We start from the raw sequence: 8,423 nt of genomic DNA, 5'->3' as shown, positions 1-8,423 counted from the left end.
CCCTGGTCAGGGAATTAGGATTTCACATGCTGCGTGGCACAACCAAAAAATTTAAAAAAAAAAAATTTTTTTTTTAAAAGACATGATAAAATTATTCAACACAGGATAGCATTATAGCGTGCTCACCGTAGCACACTGAAGCCTCAGGATGGCCCCATGCCGCAGGTGCTGTTGTTATCCGCCCTGGTTGCGGGGTGGTGGCGGGGGGACTGAGGGCGTGGCGAGGTCAGGAAGGTAATGGAGCCGGGGTTTGAACCCAGACAGCCCAGCTCTCTTCCCTTCTCCAAAGAAAGGAAGAGGAAGCCGCTCTCAGATCTGTTGTGCTGCTGTGGGTTTGCCGGAACAGAATAAAACCACTTCATTCCAGACAAACAGCCAGGACCTCACAGAGGCTCTGGGAGGCTCCTCTGACCTGCCCTCTCATTCTCCCCGGACTCGGGCCACGCACCTTGCCACCCTCGCCCTGACCAGGCCCACTCCTGCCTCTGAGCCTCTTTGCTAGCTGTTCCACCCACCCTGCTGATCCCTCCCACCCCCAAGCTACACGTGGCTCCCTCCCTCCTCCAGACCACCATCCCCGTGGGGAGTTGTAGCTGCCCTCCCACCCTGCACACCCTCTAGGGCCCAGTCCTCCTGGATTTCTCTCTAACACGAGACATGCTACATATTTTAATTCTTCATGCACCTGCCCCCTGCAGGTTACCAGCCTGTCACCTGGCTCCCTGAAGGGTCCATAGCCCCTCCCCAGGGAAACACTGGCCACAGTGGGAATCAGGCTGGACTATCAGAGCCAGGGTGGGGTTCTTCGGCAGAGAAGCAGAGAGGGAACCAGCCTCCCCAGACAGGAGGGGGTCTGTTTGCTGGAGTTCCTCCTGGGGGACACCCAACAGAGCCTCGAGGACCTGCCGGTCCACAGCATCCTAGGACAGAAGGAGCTGTGGTGAAGATGGTCCAGGTCCCCTACCTTTTGCCAGGCAGCAAAGCAGACGAGCCCCAGGATTTGTGTAAGATATCGATTGGGGATGCCCTTCATCCGAAATGTGACTTCTCTGCAGCCCCAGTGAGTGGGGGCTTGGAGCAGATTTCATGTGTTTTCGAAAGAAAGTGATGAGATGTTTCTTCCTGCCAAGAGTGTGGGCCGATCCCTGGCTGAGGCCCCTGTGACATCTCGGGCGATCCTCTCAACATCACAGGGGTGAGGTGAGACTCCAGCCAAACCGGGGAGGTGCTACCCAGCACCAGGGCTGGAACCGGCTGCTCAAGCCAGGCAGACAGGCAAGAACAGCTCAGAGCAGGGTCTCAGGAGAGGGGAATTACTGAGCAGGCTCTGAGAAGAAAGGGTGGCAGAGGTATCACTGGTGATTACAGCCCGATTTCTAAGCTGCTTCTGTTTAGTAAGGAGACAGGGGAAAGTACAGTAATTTTCTCCAATGAAAACAGGCAACAGAATTCCCTTTGCCTCATTCCCCTTGCAATTAAGCCCTTCTCTGCAAATGAAATGATTTGGTTTTCATGGGGACTAATTTAAGCACACTGGAAGGGCCGCTGAACTTTCTGATTGCAAACACCAACATGTGCGAAGCAGAATCCCAGGCAGCGATGCCAGACTGGTAAAGTGGCCCTGCGTGAGGTTGGGGCTTCCCTGGGGTAACGTGGGGTGAACCCTGGGTTGGGAGTCCAGCTCTGCCCCTAAACCCATGACCCTCTCCAGCATCCATCCCCGCATCCCAAGTAAGGAGGTTGGACCAGACCCCAGGGGCAAATCCAGAAGCTTCTGGCACATCAGTGGATCAGGGGTAAACGCCTGGTGTTGTCTTAAGCTACTAAGTCTGTATGATTATTGTAACTTCTTCATTTGAAATATTTTGACTCAAGAAAAGATGCTTAAATAGTACAGAGATTTCTCCTGTACCCTTCACCCAATTCCTCCAATGACCCCACAGAACCGTGGTACATTGTCAAATCCAGGAAACTGATCTTGATACAATACTGTTAACTCAGGCACAGACCTTATTTAGGTCTCACCAGTTTGACATGCGCTTCGTGTGCGTTTCTATGAAATTTTATCACACAAAATCACTAAGTTTCGGGTGGTTGGTTGCTTGTGATAGAACAGATACAGGTATGGACAAGATCTCCAGGAGTGTGTGTTACAGTTAGAAGTGACAGAAACACAGACAAACTTCAACACAAGGTGCAAGCATTGGTTCATGTAAGCCAGGCCCCCGAGAGGCAGGGGTGGGCGGGTCTCAGAGCAGCTCCATCCAGGTGCAGGGGGAGCATCAGGGCCTGGGTGTGGCCACATGTTCTCAGAGGTCTCCTCCACCTGGCTACTACTGCTCTGAGGACATCGAAAGGAAGGAGCGATGGGAAGGGCTCAGACAGACATGAGTGGGGGGCCCGCCTCCCAGCCAATCACTGGGGATGGAACCAGAGGCTGCTCAGAACTGAACCTGGGCCTCCCCTGGGCCAGGGCGCATCCTGTGCTGAAGGTAGGAGATGGGCGGAGGGCCTCTCAAAGGAAGGGGTGGGACACTGAGACCGGAAGAGGAGAGAAAACACACGCACTGTAGAGCAGAAATGTGAGAGACAAGGGCCAAATCCTGGGCACACATAGGGAGGGAGGTGTAAGAGCACTCCATGCTGGGCTCAGAGAACTGGCATCCAAGTGGTACGGTGGGCACTCCAGTGACTGAGGGACAGGAACGGCTAGTATGCAGAGGTGTCACTGAGGCCATTTGCCAAAATTCCTGCCACAAAAAAAGATCACACTTCTCTTCTCTCTTGAAAATTGGGCCTGGCCATGTGACTTGCTTTAGGCAATGAAATGGAAGTGGCAATGGCCTTAGGAGGCAGAGGCTTCGAGAGCTGGTACCGATCTGCCTCATTTCCTCTGCGGTGGTGCCGCCGCTGGGGCTGCCTTGCAGCCTGGGTCCTGGAGCAACGACGGCTTGGACCGGAATCCCCAGCGGACCCACAGTGCAGTAGTGTGAGAAATCACTGTATGTTGGCATAAGCCACTCAGAATCTGGGGGTGTTTGTTACTAACATCAGCTGACAGATACAGGCGACTAACTTTTGCCACCTGCCCAGAGGGAAGAACGAACGGCTGGTATTGCAGTAGGGGAGGAGGAGGAACCTGCCTGAGTCCTCTACACCCTGGAGGCTGGGAATGGACTAGAAGATTCTGGAAGATCAGTTTAGGCCCTGGGATTATTTTCGTTCTGCTAAAGCAGTGTCTGGCAGGCTCTGTAGTGAGGATCTGGATCTTTCCAAGCTGGCTACCCCAGCTATGCAATTACTCCAAAGACAAGGTCTGGGGTCCCCTGAAGAGAAGGATCAGAGAGACGTGCACAGCAGGCACATGGGAGAAGGAGTCCTCACCCCAGGCAGTCGGGCTGGCTCTACACCGACAGCCACAACCTAGAGGAGGATGTGCTGCCTGATTAGCAGGGGAGGGAGGACCACACAGCCGTCCCGGAGAGCCGAGACCCAGGCTGGCTGGCCAGCCTTGCCCCAAGCTTGGTGGAAGAGGCTGATAGGGTGTGGCCAGCTCAGAGGCTGTTTAAACAGTGGCCAGTGGAGTGAGAAGGTGTGGATGTCCCCAGAGTGGCCCATCCCCCACAGGGACACGTGCACAATGAGTGCACAGGTGCCCAGTGTCCCCACCAGGATCTTGAAGGTGGCTGGACAGGGCTGACAGGACCCAGACAGAGGGAAGTGTGTGTGTGTGTGTGTGTGTGTGTGGACAGGCATGTATGCACGGCTGTGCTCCAGCCACCCAATGGGGGGAGGAGGCTTCATCTGAGACAAACACGCTCCATGTACTTTATCAAATTTGCAGATGCCACACAGCTGTGGGGGACGATGGCAAGTAGGTCAGATGACAGAGCTGGGATCTAAAGGGAAGCTGACAGGCCGGAGCGATGGGGTGGATCTAACGAGATGAAACTTAACAGGGACAAGCATGTTTATTTTGTTTTATTTATTTATTTGTGCCCTGCCTCCATGCATGAAGGAATGGGGGAGGAATAGTGGCTCACAGGAGGAAGGCAATGAAATGCCTGCACTCAGGGCCACAGACCTGACTGCAGACCTGGGGGTGGGGAAGGCGCCGGGGCTGAGCTCCAGCAGGGGACTGGGGGCTTAGGGATCATGGTCAGTTCTATGGGAAGCAATGGGGAGGTCGGTCTGTGGCTGCATCAATAAAGGTATAGCACCCAGGATTGAGGAGATTAGCGGGGACCGTGAGTCAGAGCACCTGAGTCTGAAGCTCCGTGTGGTCAGGCCGTCCCGTTGGGCAGGTACCTTTCAGGCAGCTCAAGCCCAGCTGCCCTCCATGCTATCCACCTGGTAATCAGGCCCCCATGACCATCTCTCCTTCCTATGGCCAGGGCCTCCCCAGGCAGCCTCTCCCTTCAAACACGTCTCAGCAAGAGACAGGCCTGGGACTTCCCAAAGTCAAAGTGGTCAAAGTAGGGGTGGGGGCAGACTCAGGTCACTTCTTCCAAGAACTCTCTCCACCCTGCACCCCAAAGCTGACAGGGCCAGGCTCAGAGTTTTGGCAGCTCAGCTGAGGATTGGGAGTGACATGTCTTTCTTCTGTCTGGCCAGCACCTCCCAGTTTCTCTGAGGGGTCTCTTACTGGCCCCCTCTCTTGGCTGTGACTGGGAGAAGATTCAGCAGGAAGATGGTCCCTTGCTCCAAACATCATAAGGGAAGGGTTAGGCTACTTCTGATGACACCTGAGGGGCAGGGCTGGGCCTTGCGAGCAGAAGCCTCAAGGAGACAAACCTCAGCTCTGTAGGAGAAGGAAGGCCCTTGCTATTTTGAGCCTTGGGCTGCCTTGATAGGTAATAAGCCCCCCATCACTGGAGGTATGTAAGCAGAGACTGCACAGGCATTCAACAGAGATGCTAGCATGGAATAGATGGATGGAACTAGATGAGTTTGAAGGTCTTGCCCTACATGAGATTGCATGACACTAGGGAAGCTCTTGGCTAAAGCTTAAACAAGGTGGGGTTTTTTTTGCGGTACGTGGGTCTCTCACTGTTGTGGCCTCTCCCATTGCGGAGCACAGGCTCTGGACGCGCAGGCTCAGCGGCCATGGCTCACGGGCCCAGCTGCTCCATGGCATGTGGGATCCTCCCGGACCAGGGCACGAACCCGCGTCCCCTGCATCGGCAGGCGGACTCTCAACCACTGCGCCACCAGGGAAGCCCTTAAACAAGGTTTTTGATCCATGGGAATCCTCCTGAATGTGACACCTCTCCTCTCACTGTTAGAAGATACCTGGGGAAGAGGGCTCCCTCCATACCCCTTGTCTGTCTCGGGAGGGCTTCGTGGAAGAGGAGTTAATCCAGCTGCAGGGTCTGGGGGAGAAGGTGTGAGTTTACATGGGGTAGCAGCGCCTGGCAGAGAAGTAAGAACAGCTGGAGACAGGGGCCAAGCGGACAGTGGGGGTGGGATGGGCACATCCCCAGCTGGCAAGGGCCTGGGCTCTGGATTGGAAGCCCAGATTCTGTGACTTCCTGGCTGTGTGACATACTTAGGTGACACACTTCCTCTGGACCTCAGGTTTCCCATCTATATAATGGGGATGACATAGACACCAACTTCACAGGTGTTGAAAGGATTAAAAGACATTTTGCAATGTGCCTGGTGCATAGACAGTATCGATAATGATGAGGATGATGAAAATGTATAAACAGATGGAATTAACCAGTATTCAGACTTCAGCTCATTACAAAGAACTTGTCCAAGAAGCAGAAGCATCTCTGCCTGGAGCAGGCTGCTGCCTGGGGTGATGAGCCCCCCGTCCCAGGAAGTATTCAAACCCTGCGCTTGATGCCTGTGCGGGGAGGGGAGGCCTCCCAGGTGTGTGAGGATGGCCAGCAGGGGTCAGCAGCACAGCAGGAATAAGGGAGGTCACCACTAACCTCCCCACTAGCTGTGGGGACAGCAGTGATACCCGAGCCAGGCGGCCTTGCTTCTGGCTCAGGCTGAGGCCTGTCCGGCAGGTCAGGCCAGTGTCCTGACACCCAGTGGTCTGGGCAAGGGTGATGGGAAAAGGAGGGCTCTAAGGTTTCCCATAAGGAGCCCCATGGCTGAACACACAGTGGACCTTCGGGGGCTCTGGACAGACTGGGGAGACCAGAACAGTGATGCTGGCACCCCAGGAGACGAGGCTCTGGGTACAGCCACCAGAAGGGTCACGCGGGTAGCTGACCCGGCCATCTGTTCTGATCTCCACAGTGGGGGCTGCCAGGATCCATCATGCCCGCCCTGTGTCGAGCCCTCCCTCAGCTCCACTGGGGGCCTCCCGGGGCCAGGAGAATGAGGATGAGGAGACCAGGTCCAGGGAGGAGCAGGGACTCAGCCACATACCCAAAGATGGCACGTCTCCCTTCCTGACCTCCAGCCCGCGACTGGGCTGCTCTGAGAGTGGGCAGGGAGGGGGAGCCCAGTATATCCCCTGCAGCCCGCTCTGGTGCACAGAGCCCCCGGGTGGGCTGCTGGGGACTGAGGGTGTGTGAGGGACTCATTCCCTCACTGGCTCCGCTGAGGCCTCCCCGCTTAGAGATGGCAGCTGCCGCCCCAGACTGAGGTAGGGAAGCTAGGCCCAGGTGTCACAGCTGTCAAACAGACTCAGAGGTGGCTGCGGTGCCCTTTGCCCAGCCCCTGCCCCTCGGGAGGGCGTGCAAGTCACTCCTGGCCCCCAGAGCCCCCCTCACCTCCCTCTGGGGAGGGTGTACCAGGGCAGAGCAGGAGGGAAAGGGGCGGGCTGAAGGTGGAGCAGAGGATCAGAGAGCAGACCCTCCCTGGCTGGGGGCCCATTTGGAGCCAGAGGAAGCTAATGACCCCCACCCCAGGGAATGCTCTGGTAACTCGTGTGGAGAATGACCTGTCCAGCAGCATCCAAGAGGGAGCCTGGGGCTTCAGGGTGGCTCCAGGGACACAGGGAAGCTTCCCTGGCAAAACCAAACCAAAGCCAAAACAAATAAAACCTCTCCTAAGAGGAAAAGACCTAAAATTCCACCATTAAAAATTCATTCCTTTAGCTTAACACTTTGTCCTTTTTAAAAATGCAAACCCATCAGAGCCTCACCTAAGAGTAGGTTTGTCAAAGGAAAGAAGAGAGAGAATGTATAGCATCCTGGAGAAGAAAAAATGTGAGGAGGCCAAGGGAGAGAGCAGGGGAGTGGGTTTCTCAGGATTTACTTCCCTGCCTACACAGCATTGGGTGAGGGCCAGCTCTGAAGACACCTTCAGGAGACGGAAGCTAAGCCTCCCAGTACTGCTCCTGGGTTCAGGGAGTGAGAACAGACAGAACAGACTCGCAGCCCTCCAACCAGACACCATTCACATGTGCGCACGTCCGCACATCCGTGGGCTCTTGTGCACACCTGTGTATGTATGAGAAACGACATGTGCGGACACGCTCCCACCCCCAAATCTCACCCTCCAGTTCCTGTGCGTGACATGGAATACAGAACAGAGACGGCTCTGGGCCCAGATGACCCTCCGGGGAAGGCAAGGATAGAATGGTCTCTACCGTCCCCTCCCAACACCTCTCCAGGGTAGCTGCCCTAAGCTGCATCCCCCAGGAGTTGCTTTCTGATTTAGAGTTACTGACTGCAGCCAGTGAATATCTTTGGAGCGTATGCAGGAAGCTGCTGAAGGCCCTTGTGACATCTGAGAGGCGGAGCGATGAACCCATTAGCTAGGATTAGCTTCTCACGTTGGCATCAGCCTGGGACCTCCCTCATCCTTGCCCTCTGCATCCACAGCCCCGCCCACCTGCCCGGATCCACCTGCGGGCTTCAGCTGAGCAAGGGGGTCCACCTCGGTGCATTAGGTCGTTATGCCGGGGGGGCCTCTTCCTTTCCTTTCCTTTCCTTTTTTTTTTATTGTGGCAAAACACCCTCCCCTCCTTTTTAAGTAAATTTAACTTTTATCAAAGTAACACATGGACATAATTGTAAAGATCAAATAGTATTTCATGGCTGACGAAGAAAGCTGCCCCTGCCCCGCCCCCAGGCTTACTTTCACCTTTGTTGGCCATTTTCTTCTGCTTCTGTCTCACTTCTACAGAATGTGCAGATACTACAAATTCGTGACTTTTCTTTTTTTTTTTTTTATTTATTTATTTTACTTTTGGCTGCGTTGGGTCCTCGTTGCTGCATGCGGGCTTTGTCTGGTTGCAGCGAGTGGCGGCTGCTCTTCATTGTGGTGCGCGGGCTTCTTATTTCAGTGGCTTCTCTTGTTGCGGAGCATGGGCTCTAGGCTCGTGGGCTTCAGTAGTTGTGGCTCATGAGCTCTAGAGCGCAGACTCAGTTGTTGTGGCGCATGGGCTTAGTTGCTCCGCGGCATGTGGGATCTTCCCGGACCAGGGCTCGAACCCGTGTCCCCTGCATTGGCAG

This window comes from Aethalodelphis obliquidens, unplaced genomic scaffold (assembly GCF_003676395.1).
Source record: "Aethalodelphis obliquidens isolate GAN/ISIS:26980383/991018 unplaced genomic scaffold, ASM367639v1 scaffold31, whole genome shotgun sequence".
NCBI lineage: Eukaryota > Metazoa > Chordata > Mammalia > Artiodactyla > Delphinidae > Aethalodelphis > Aethalodelphis obliquidens.
Note: the sequence above shows the minus strand (reverse complement) of the source record.